The sequence below is a fragment of the Lutra lutra genome, chromosome 10, assembly GCF_902655055.1.
Source record: "Lutra lutra chromosome 10, mLutLut1.2, whole genome shotgun sequence".
NCBI classification, from domain to species: Eukaryota; Metazoa; Chordata; class Mammalia; order Carnivora; family Mustelidae; genus Lutra; species Lutra lutra.
Window position 1 is genome coordinate 79,893,328 of NC_062287.1, and position 13,356 is coordinate 79,906,683.

Sequence of the window (13,356 nt, forward strand, 5' to 3'; positions counted from 1 at the left end):
CCATCAAGGAGGGGGAAAAGAAAAGAGCCAGAGAGTGGGAATATTGCTAAAAGGTGATGGAGACATTTTGAAAGCAAACACTATATTTTCCTCAGAGCATTACCAATTGCAGGCCTGGTCACACTCTGCATATGTTACCAGAATAACTTTGTTAGCATAGGATAGCCCCATCAAATTTTTATTCAATGTCAGAACTCGGGGCTCTTCTTCTGGCTGGTACTACAGGCTCATTATCCCCTAGAGAACAGCAGGAATGGAGGAAAGGCTCAGGCTATCAACTCACAATTTTCTTGTTGAATCCTAGCTTTGCCACTTACTGGTTTCATAACCTTGTCTAATCACTATCCCATTTCCAGTGTGTTCTCATTTGTAAAATAGCAAAAGTGACACCTACCTTCTAGTCACCTGTGGGGAGTCAATGAGATAAGGTAGATAAACACATGGTAGGGCTCAATAACTATAATTGTATGATAACTACAGTAATTTTTGTTTAGAGATGGTAGAAATTAAAGTTTCAGCATGAATGTGAACAGAAGTTGAGATGAGTCCAATCATGCATGGAAACACTTATGTTAAATTACTTTGAGTTTGTGTCTATACCTTGGCACATAGTAGTTGCTCAATAAATAATAACTGAGTGAAAAATGAAATAATTCAGGGCACCTGGTTGGCTCAGTCAGTTGGCCTTTGGCTCAAGTTATGATCCCAGGGTCCTGGGATCCAGTCCCGTGTCAGGCGCCCTGCTAAGCAGGAAACCTGCTTCTCCCTCTCCCATTCCCCCTACTTATGCTTTTCTCTCTGTCAAATAAATAAATAAAAATCTTTGAAAAAAAAGAAAAAGAAAAATTAAATTGTTCTTCTCCAATTTTATTTTTTTTTTTGACAGAGAGGCTTTCCCTAGTCATCTTTATAAAAACTACAACCCTGCTTTCTTGACCTGTTTTAATTTACTTCCTCCACATTATTTTATTGGCAGCATTTATAGTCACTTAATGTACTTTTGCATTATTTTTATTGTTTATTATCTGTTCCTGTATGAGAGAGCTCATGAAAGCAAACATTTTTGGTCTTCTTTCTTAATTGCTTTATCCAAAGAACTAGACTAATTCCTTGCACAGACTAAATGCTCACTAAGTGTATAAATGGGTGAATTAGTGAGTAGGTACATAAACAAATAAATATAATTAACAATAACCCCCCCCCCAAAGTGAGAATACTAAGTGTAGGACATCTGCAAGCTCACATTTCTTCTACCTAGAATATTGTTCTAATTGTTGGCTCTTCCAGGTACGAGATCAACCTTTTTTCCCACATAAAGATATCTCTTAAGCAACTTCGTATGATTGTACATGTACATCACTGAGCAATTTCCTATAGCTGGTAATAAGGGAGGGGGCTAGTTTACTAGAAGAGTTGATTTAACTATGAATTCATAAATCTTCTGTTATAGCAAGTGAGAGTGTAGACACTACTGCACACAAGTGTTGGTAAGTGGGTAGGTGTGGCTTTGGGGGATAATTTCCCCTGAACACTTTGTTTTTAATGGTGAGGTAGAGAGCAAAATTGCACGTAAGAGTGGTAAGAGTGTATGTGCTGGTTGTTAAACAAGAAAAGAGAAGGTATTACAGCATGCCACAAGTCTTCTCAAATCATTATTTAAAACAAATCAACTCACCCAGTATACTTGTCTTTTTCTTCAGTAATGTTGGTGTGCATGGGGAGGATAAAGTGAAAGTATCTCAAAGTGTTGAGAAAGAGTGGGAGATGGTCACAAAGGTCGTCTGTTTCCCTGAAACTAGAGAATCAGACTTTGAGGGTTAAGGGATGATCTGGAAATCTTGGTCTTCTTGAGATAACTGATATGAACAGAATTAAGGAGCACAGTGAGTGAGTTATGATGGACCCAGTTGTGAGGGATAACAGGAAGAAAAGTTATGTGTGTAGGATATAGACATGGAGGCATCTTGCTAAGATGGAGAATGCTGGGCTCCCTCTAGACTCCTGCTCAGAGAAGAATTCTGAAGTAAAGCCTCTTATTCCTAACACCCAAAACAACTGCCCAGCCTCGCAAATGGCAACCTGCTGGAAAATGATACTGTTATCTTTAACAAGTACATGATACTCTCTTGTGCAGAAATGCCTACAAGATGCCTCCATGTCTGTATGATGGAATATACCATTATGCAAGTTTCCTTCTTTTAGAGCCTCGATTTTGTTACAAAGTGTAATCTCTCTAGATGACTACTGCTCAGTTTATCAACTATGCAATTTATTTTTATAGGGACTCAATGAAATTACAATGAGACATAAATATAACAAAATGGCAAAACTAGTACATGGAAAATAGAACTTATTTTGCCACCTTGAGGAAAAGGTTGATTTACTAATGCTTTCTAAAAAATATATTAAAGAAGATAATCGGAAAATTCAGGCATCTCTAATTTGTTTTTTTCTGTCGGAAAGTGAGAAGAGCTAAATAATAATAAATAATAACCATGGCAGCAGCAACACACAGAGTGTATTTGCTGAGTGTCCTCAGCACTGAGCCGTGACCTTGTAAGGGGCAGAATGAGGAGAGAATAAGATGCCAAGACTAGGTCTATACACTCTGAAGAAGGTCCTTGAATTGTTTCTTGGCTCAGAACCCAGGGAAGAAGGAAAGGAAACTTATCCATGACCTGAAATGGATTTTGAAATCAAGTTCACAGACAGCAAATAGCAATGACAAGTGGCTTTCTCATCCATTTAGACTCTAAGCACCTTAAACACTTTGGAGAGAACAATGAAAACATGCTATGTTTAACTAAGCTGACAGTTAGTTCCTAGAAGCTCTTAGCTGTAATATAACAAGAAAGAAATTTTTGTACAGAATCAGGACAGAATCCTTAAAGGACACTTAGGATTATTGGAAACCGTCCCTTTGCATGAGTATTTGAAGCCATTAACCCTGCCTTAGGACTCGGAGTGACCTGGAGTACACAGTCAAGTTTATTTGGGGCAGGAATACTTTATTTCTGAACTGTGGTATCATTACCTGTGAAATGGCAATAAAAAAAATCGTTTCTTGTACATGGAGCTGTTGTGAGGCTTTAATGAGTAATGTGTGAAATATTTAGCAGGATGGCTGGCATATATGTGAGTGATACATTACAACTCTTTAAGGGAAGGAGATGCACAGTTTTGGAAGCTACAAAAATATGAACAGAAAATGAAGCATGAAAATAACTAAACTGGGAAAAAATCACAAGTTTACAAATTTTAAAAATCTCCAAATAAATAAAGTCAAAATCCGAAAAGAACAATATTTTAATTAGCTGACTACCATGTTTCTGTAATGCTTTTTGTCCTATATTTCAGTCTGTGTTTTATCAAATTGCCTTTTAATATAACATATAAAAATATTACAGAGAATGTATAGAAAAGCAATTCAGTCTTTCCTCTTCCTCTAACATGGTTAATTGAAAGTCTTCTTTATTGATAATTTTGAAAAGTTTATTTCAGCTTTATAATTCATTTTTGGTAGTGTGCATTTTTAATGTAAATTTGAGATCATCTCTGGTGCATTTCACATACCAGTTGAAATTTAATTTTTTAAAAGATTTTGTTTATTATTTGAGTGAGGTGGAGGAGGGTCGGAGGGAGAGACATCAAGCAGACTCTTCACTGAGAGTGAAGCCCAACGTGGGGCTTGATCACATGACCCTTAGATCATGACCTGAGCCAAAATCAAGAGATGGATACTAAACTGACTGAGCCACCCAGATGCCCCAAGTGTTGAAATTTTAAAAATTTTCCATAGAGTAGTTTCTGGCTCTGTACTTCAGATCGTATTTCTCTTGCTTCATCAGTGCTGGACACCCTAGAACCTGCCATCTCTCTATACAATCCCTGGCCTGGCTCCTGAGTCTACATATGAAGTAAAAGGAGTTTCCTCAGAATTCATTGCTATATTAAGATAGTTAATAATCACTGAACAACTTGTAGAAGTGTTTGCAGACCACATAAATATATCTTCCTCAATGCAAACTAAATGTATCCCTGACTCAATGTTCAATTAGTCCTTTTTCAAAAACACTCATGGCCAGTCTACTGCACAATGTTTGAGGAAGTCAGAGATACTGGCTGTGTGTACAAGGAGCTTTTAGACACATCAACATTATGAATATACACAATTCAACCCTTCTTTGACTAAGTAAATATTTGCTTGAACTGTGGACCAAGAAGCATTAAGTTTGCTTCTGCCTGTCTGTCTCTGCAAACTCAGATATAGTGGTCCAGTAAAAAAAAAAAAAGTAATCTTTTTAGAAAATTAAGTTATAAGCATGTATCAAAATTTTATTAGAGTTTATCTGCAAAGGAAGTCCTCTAAGAGATCAATGCAAAGATTTCTGTCTTGGTAGAGTCAGTTATAAGAAAAGAGAGTGGTTGATAATCATTTTTAGACTTCAAACAACAATGACAACAAAAATGGAAAAGATTTATTTATGGTCAAAGAGCATTCGACTGTTGATTGATGGAGCACTGAGTGGATGAGCAGCCAACCTCCCAGAAGTTCTCAATCTCATTTAGGTCTTTTAGAAATTTGCTTAAAAAATAAAAAGAAAGAAAGAAAGAAAGAAAGAAAGAAAGAAAGAAAGAAAGAAAGAAAGAAAGAAAGAAAGAAAGGGGGGGAAGAAAGGAGAGGAGAGGAGAGGGGAGGGGTGGGGAGGGGAAGGGAGGGAAAAGAAAGAGAAGAAAGAAAGATTGATTGTTAAACATTTCATCTGTGGTGCTAATTTCTTCCCAGAAAGATGTTGCAAATTATATAGCTTGAAAACTTCTATCCCAAACCATGTTTGGAGTGATTTTTCCTTTGGCACAGAAAAAGGTCAGCATTTGGATCTAGATTTGAATTTCAGCCAAATATCTTTCTCAAGTAACTTAACCTCTAAGAGCTCCAATTTACTTATCAACTGAATGACATTAATAACCTTGTATTTACCTGGGTTGGTTGTGGAAAAGACACTGGTTGTTTTAAAAATAGCTAGCGCAAAGTCTGGGACATTGTAAGTGTTCAATCAATGCTGGTTCTCTTCTTCCTCTTTGGGAATATGAGGCAACTCATTTTCACTTTTTTGTATGCTCTTTATAGGAATAGACAAATATGCTCTCAAAAACAACAAGTTTTGAATTGAATTATTTACCCTAGCAGTAATTTTACAGTCTTAAATACAAAAGAAGAAAAAGGACAATATAAATCATTTGCTAGGTTATGGACAAAAGAAAGTATGTGGAAACTGACCAAGACTGAATTTGTGAATCAACTGACATATAAATAAATGACAATAGCTTTATTTTTCCTGCAGGAAGATATACAATATGTTTAAACTTTATCAAGTATATTTTGTATTGTATATCCCTTGTGCAGTAGAAACCCAGCACTTTGTCTATATAAAGTTTCCTATGTATAACTAACAGAATGTTGAAAAAATTGGTTATTGTAGTTTATTTTACTATTAAAATGAATTAAGCATAATTAGACCACTTACAAACTGTATCTCACTGAATTCATTCAATGTCCCTGTGAGGATGATTTTACTGTTGTCATTGTTCTCATTATGTAGACATTCATACAGGGCATTTGTCACATAGTTAGCAAAGTGTATAGGCAGCTTTCAAACCCAGAGCATTCCTACCCCAAACCATGTTCTTTCTCTAGCACCACATTGCCGTTCCTAGGAGTTTTTTTGAGGATCACTGTAATTTGCTCAAGAAGATAAATTTTAGGGGTGCCTGCGTGGCTCGGTGGGTCAAGCCTCTGCCTTCAGCTCAGGTCATGATCTCGGGGTCCTGGGATCGAGCCCCACATCGGGCTCCCTGCTCAGCAGGGAGTCTGCTTCCTCCTCTCTCTCCGCCTGCCTCTCTGCCTACTTGTGATCTCTCTGTCATATAAAAAAATAAAATCTTAAAAAAAAAAAAAGAAGATAAATTTTACGATATTGATGATAAAAGCAAAGCTAGTCCTTTCTTTTATGGTGACTGTCATTCACCTGTGGTGCCAAGTACCATTCTAATTAAACCGTACCCAATTCCAGAGGGGTGCTTATAAGGAAAAAGGCAAATATTTAACAATGTTTAGGGCTCTGGCCCTGGCTGGTCAGAATGAAAGCAGACCTTAGTTCTGGAGCCCTTAGTTCTGGAGCACTTTGTTGGAGGCCATGATCTGTTTCAGGGGTAAACTGGAAGGTATCCTGTCCTGGTGAAAGTAGCCTGTCCTGGTGTAGCTTTCCTGGGAAGGTCAGACCAGTGCATGAGGGATATGAGGCAAGTCAGGGACTCATTTATGAGTTTGCTTTTCCTTTTTTCAGTCATAACTTCACAACCAGTATGACCATACCTTGAGTATCAGCAACTAATCAGCCATAAATAGACTGTCAAAGAGAAATACTTTGGATGGAATTATCAAAATTATAGTTATAGTTCCTTATCAATGGTGAGATTGTACATAACTTTTAGTTTCTTCTTTGCAGTTGTGATTCATTCATTCAACGTATATTTATTGAAAACTTCCTATAGAGCAGGCACTCCTGGACCCCTGTATTTCAAAAGTGAATCAGACAAGGTGCCATTCTAGTTATTTTTGCTGCTGTTTCTACATTTGTCATCAGAAAATGTTCAACAGAATTAAGGGATGTTAAGTGTATCAAATAGTTGAGTGGTAAGATGAAGAGAGGACCTGAGAAAAATTAATCCTGCGTCTAAAAGGTTACATTATATTTTATAAAACTATATGGCAAAAGCTGACAAGTTTTTATTTGCATGGACTCTGATACCACTTCAAGTGACAGACAAGTTAGCTTTAGAGGGACTCTTAATACCAAAGAGTCTGCTGTGGTTGAGATTGTCATGAGAATTCTCACTGGATTTTAATATAATATCAAGCTGTTCCTATGTTGCTTCTTATTTCTAGATGAATTTTCCGAGGGGGAAAAAATCAAGTCTGATTTTAGGAATCGGTGAAGAATTTCAGTACTGAGGGTCCAAATGTTAGCCTTCCCGGGTTCTTAGAGCCTAGTTATTTGTTGTTTCCTTTTTTTATTTAATATTGTTAGCAGGGAAGAAGGAGGGGAGGAAATTGGAAGTCAGAGAGGGACTACATGTGCTTGGACTAAGAGGAAATTTCACAAGACAAGCGAGTCTTGACAAACCAGTTACACGTGAGCTTGGGTCTCCTACTGTTCAGCCCAAATATTCAGACTCTGTCTCTTCACACTTATTTAAGCCTTTTATAGTGATTAGCCTGCTTTATACTGACAGAAGGAACTCCATTAATTACATTTTTTGTAAGGTACTAACCAGAAAAAGAAAGAAAGCAAGGAGATAGCTTTCTCTAGGCATGGAAATGTAAAGTGTTCCACATTCGTGGCCCTCCTGCTAATTGTAGAACCTGTTTTGTGAGGTTTCTATTTCTACCTCATGTATAGTGATGTTGCAATACTGTGTGGGAAAGGCACATTATGCTCAAGGATGTTGCTGAAAATAAATCTGGGGAATGGAAGAAAGTCTTTAGTGGTACTCGGGTGTTATCTACATTGGCAGTCTCAGAAATATTGCTCTGATAAACTTTGGTTTCAGCCAGGTCTTCTTTTGAGAAGGTTTTCAATCTTTATCTTTTCTGATGAAAACAATACTTGGAATTCTTTGTGTTGTCCGTATTCCGACGTGTTAACTTCATTTGTGCTCAGAACTGACCTCTTTCCTCAGCTCCATCTTCAAGAGCCCCCACCTGCTGAAGTACAGTGAAGTCATTTTTTAAACTTATTAAGTAATGACAATTTTTCCACATAAAATTGAACTTGAATTCTCAAATTATAAAACAGTTATAGAATGGACTTCTCTGGTAAGGGACTGTCTTTCCACTATCTCCATTGTGCATAATTTGAAAACCTCTGGAATAATGAAAAGAGCACGTGACCAAGAGTTAGAGTTAAAATCACTCTATTCCACTCAATAATTCAGCTCAATGTAACAGTTATTGAACATGTCAGTGTGCCAAGCACTGCAAATGCTAAGGCACTCTAGAAACTTCAAGTGTAGGAAAAAGCAGATGTAAGAAAAATTGTAGTAAAGCACTGTAGATGCTTTGACAGATTTCTAGACAAGGCCAGTGTTACTTGCCAACCACTCTGGGCCTTTATTTCTATAAATTTGAAGTAAATAACTTGGAAAAAACTACGTATAGAATCTAACCTCTTTGAGGGACACCTGTGTGTCTCCGTGTGTTAGGTGACTCTTGATCTCAGCTCAAGCTGCAATGTCAGGGTCATGAGTTCAAGCCTGCCATTGGGCTCCACACTGGGCATGGAGCCTACTTGAAGAAGAAGGAGCAGGAGAAGGAGGGGGGAGGAAGAGGAGAAGAAGAAGAAGAAGAAGAAGAAGAAGAAGAAGAAGAAGAAGAAGAAGAAGAAGAAGAAGAAGAAGAAGAAGAAGAAGAAGAATGTAACTGGTTTGATATGCATAACTTTATGATTCTGTCACTCTGTGCCATTGACTTTGGATCACAAGGAAAAGCCATTGGAAATGAGCATGAGGAAATAAATGAAAGTTCAAGATGCAGCACATGTATCTTTGAAGTTTAAAGTAGAGAAAAGTATGTCATTATAGTCAGAGAGGCAGGAGTAAAAAAATAAATACATTGTATGGTTGCTAAGGAACAGAAGTATGTGGTATCACCTTCAGCTTTTCCATAATATTCCTCCTACCTCCATGACTCATGTGAAAGCTGGCTTTCCCTTGATCACAAAATGTCCTTCTCCAATGGCAGCCTCTTCTCCTACCCCAACCCCAACCCAGTTTCACAGGACCAAGGGGAAGAGTTGATAAACTGTACACAGGAAGCCTTTTTGTATTTCTTATACTTTGTAGGAAATAAAAGTGCTCCAGAATCCATTTCCACAAACAATTAGTGGTAACACTTTGGTAAATATTCTTTTGGGCTTTATGTATATATAACTATCATATATTAGATTCATCCAGTTACTTATCGTACATACACAATATATAAACATCTATACTGTATATACAATATATGCTATAAATTTCTATAAATTCATCTACATCTATATTTATAGTGACACATCCTTCTAAGTGAAATGGCTTTATACATGTTCATTTTTAAGGCATTTTCACTTTTCATTAAGGCAATTCAATATGCTCCCTGTCCTCTTCATCATCTCATGGTCTCTGTCACCCTGCTCATTCTGAGTGATCGTTTCTAAGTCCTTCCACATAGTTCATGCCAAACGTTTCACCACCAATTACAATAAAATGACTTTCACAGCTTATAATATACTTTTTTTAAAGTCACTGATTCATGGAGTCCTTCAAAAATGCCTGTTTCTTCTTGAAATTCCTATTGCCATTCTTCAATCCTGAACTGGATGCCAGCTCAACCCCTTTCCTCATCCTTTTCTATCAGGAAAGGGCTCAGGTTCAGAGAATGCTTCTGGAAGAACAAAATCACCAAACTGAGGCATTAAAGCATTTAGCCTCTCCAGCTCACATTTCTGTCATTTGGAGCCTACTCTTCAGTCTAGGGGGCAAAATGTGAGCCAGTGGGACAAATCTTGCTGATGACTCAGGGCAGTGTGGTGGTTTATTTGATTATGTTTTATTGGAGTTTGAATGTGTTTAAATGGACAGAGCACTTAGTAGTCTAGAGTTAAGGCTCAGCCTTTCTTACTGTATTTATATTGGGCCACACATCTATCTACCTACCTGAGATGACCCTGAGGCCACTTCCACTGGGTGCTTCCGCTTTGCCCTTTTTCTCAGGTCTTGGCATAGGTCAAACGCTTTCTTCTTTCCAGGGCTACTTGATATATTTGTGTCAGGGTACTGTGCAAGCCTCCTTCTTCTTTTTTTTTTTTTTTAAGATTTTATTTATTTATTTGACAGGCAGAGATCACAAGTAGGCAAAGAGGAAGGTGGAGAGGGTGGGGAAGCAGGCTCCCCACTGTGCAGAGAGCCTGATGCCGGACTCAATCCCAGGACCCTGGGATCGTGACCTGAGCCGAAGGCAGAGGTTTTAACCCACTGAGCCACCCAGGCACCCCAAGCCACCCAGGCACGCCCTGTGCAAGCCTCCTTCATGCTCAGCCGACACTTCAAAGTCTAGTCTAATCGCCCGAATTCATACTTTGGGTTTGCAACTCCCCAGAAACTGGTGGTGTAGTGAGATATGGTCTTCCCAGCCTCCCACTTCCTTTTCAGGCCCTCACTGCAAGCTCAGAGCCTCCTGCTGTAAACCTGGGGGAAACGACTGGCTTGTCGTAATGATCAAACCCCTGATATTGTTAATCACTTGGTATTTTAAAAATTACTTACTTTCTAAAATCTGGCCTTTGAGGAATAATTTACATACGGTGAAATCTACAGATTCTAGGTGTCTTTTGATCACCTTTGAAAATGAAAGGGACGCTTGCGTGGCTTACTCGGTTCAATTCTGCCTTCAGCTCAGGTCATGATCTCAGGGTCCTGATAGAGTTTTGCATCTGGCTCCTTGCTCAGTGAGGAGCCTGCTTCTCCCTCTCCCTCTGCCTGCTGCTCCCTCTGTTTGCTCTCTCTCTCTTTCTCTCTGTCAAATAAATAAATTAAATCTTTGGGGAAAAAAAAGAAAATGACATAAATTTATATAGTCACTTCTCCTGTTAAAATATGGAATATTTTCATCATCTCTGTTGGTTTCCTCATTCCACCTGCCAGTCATCAAAGCCCAGAAGCAATGACTATTTTAATTTTCAAAGTTAACTACTTTTATTATTAATTCTGTTTTTATTAAATTTACTAGGGTTTAGTTAATTGGTACTTTCCGTCCTTTGGTGTTTGGCATACTGATAAATCAATTTTTTTTTCTTTTTAGAGGGGAAGAGTGGTGGATAGGGGCAGAGGGAGAGGGAGACAGAGAATTCCAAGCATGCTCCAAGCTCAGCACAAAACCCAACACAAGGCTGTATCTCACAGCCCTGAGATCATGACCTGATCTGAAATCAAGAGTCAGTCACCTAACTGACTAAGCCACCCAGGCACCCCAGCATACTGATAAATTACTCTACATGCCCTCTTTCTAATTAAAACTTCCTTAGAGGGGCGCCTGGGTGGCTCAGTGGGTTAAGCCGCTGCCTTCGGCTCAGGTCATGATCTCAGGGTCCTGGAATCGAGCCCCGCATCGGGCTTTCTGCTCAGCAGGGAGTCTGCTTCCCTCTCTCTCTCTGCCTGCTTCTCTGTCTACTTGTGATCTCTCTCTGTCAAATAAGTAAATAAAATCTTAAAAAAAAAAAAACTTCCTTAGAGAATATTGATTCACTTGAGAGTTTAAATGATCTGTGAATAAAGTAAATATATCTTAAACTGAGAATGGATTTTTAACCCAAGGCATAGTTTATTATTGATATTCAAAGTAAAAACATTTGTGGAAGTTAAAATTATACCAAAGCTAGTTTTCAGGCTCACACAAGCAAGATTACCTTTATTTCTTAGATTTTCTAGGAGCCGCTTCTAGACAAAGTTTATGCCGGAAAGATAAATTAAGAAATGACTATGTGACACATTTCAACTTTAAACCTTGACTGAGATCAATGATAATTAGAATTTTGTTGCATATTCTGTGTCATGTACTGAATGAAAGACTTTAAGTCCCAGGCTTATAATTACTGCATGTTATAGTTGCTTATATGACACAATGCTTTTTTTTTCCTTCAGTTTTCTTTTCATAATAAATTATTTCTCTGTGTCTCTCCCATATACTTCCTCTATATCCCACTTAATTTTTAAGTTCTAGATCTCCCTCTTGGTAACAATGATTATGATCAACTATTTTTATAGCAGATCCAGTATTTGGAAAACCTCATTTGTCTTCCTTTCATGGAGCTTGGCTATTTTGATTCTTCTAGCCTTATCTACTCTCTTTAAACTTTATATAAAATCAGTAGATAGCATGTAGAGTAGGCCTGAGGAAAAAATAATCTTAAAAATATGAAGACTGTATGGATAATAACTAGCAAGAGTTTCAGTCCTGACTCTGCCATTTATTGACTATATGATCTTGGACACAATAATTTTATACCTTTGTTTCAAAAATCTGATGATAGTAATACCTGCCGTATTTACTTGTGTTATGAAAGTAACAAAATTAAACCATGTGTAAGAAAGCACTTGTACATTTTGAAGTGTGACAACAATGTAAGATAATGTGATTATGAACATTATATTTTCTAACCAATATCAGGGCTGATTTCTAATTATAAAGAAAAAAAAAAAAAAAACACAACCTTAGAATCCTCTTCCCCTGGCATTCTTTTACTTGGAAGGCTAGAGGAGCATAAACACAAACTGGGAAGAACACCTCACTCCTTTACACTGTATTGTTTGTGATGGTGGTGTTTTTCCAAAAGCATGTGTTTCTATGTTTGCACTATAATTCTGTCTTCATTATAACTTTCACTGCAACGTAAGTTAACTTTATTTAGATGACTGTGTCTGTCTACTAAATTAGGAAATCCCGGAGGTTGGAGTGCCTTACCCAAAATAAGAGAACAGCAAATGGATGGATGGATGGATAGATGGTTACATGGATGAATGATATCACAGTTTTTAAGAATGCACCTATGAGGTCTTAATGATGTTTGCAAAGTCTTGAATGCTGAGGTGAAGCCCACTTACTAGAAAGCAAGCAATCTTTCTCTCAGCTGTTTACACAGAAAATCCAGTTAATGATTCAGCCCTTTCTTTACTTTTTCCACTGAGTCCTCTAGTCTATGCTAAATTCATCTAGAATATTCATCCAAGAGTATCTTCTCTGGTCTTTTTCTCTTCTTCTCCTTCCACCATGGTAATCTTGTGCTTTTCCCCTCTCTCTCCCACCCCATTGCTCTCTGGATCCTGGAGGAGTAGCATCTAGTCCTTATTGTCATTCCTGGCTGGAGAAGCCACTTTTTTTTTTTTTAAGGTCTTTTATGTGATTCTGAAGTAGCATATACAAAACAAAAGGGATGATGTATATTTAGCTCACTAATATTGACCTTCTATTATAACATCACTTTCATGGGCCAGGCTAGCAAAGGCCTATGCTTATTTAATCCACTGAAAAAATTACTCTCTAGGGTTCATGCAGATAGCAGTACTCAGAGACAGGGAAGATAGGATGAGGGAAAAACAAAAGTCCAATTGTATAAATTTAATACAAATTTAATTTAATAATTTAATAATATGGCAGAAATGCATTAATCCCAGAAAGAAAAGTAATGATGAAAGAATGCAATGTGGTTGGGCAATGAATAATGATGATGATGATAATGATGATGATGATGATATTATTAT

General features: G+C 37.6%; 1 protein-coding gene across 6 annotated transcripts in view; it reads left to right on the plus strand.

Annotated features, from left to right (window-relative positions):
* Positions 1-13,356, plus strand: part of ANO3 (anoctamin 3) — a 419,176-nt gene that overhangs the window by 364,152 nt on the left and 41,668 nt on the right. The gene's annotated exons all lie outside the window — the stretch shown is intronic.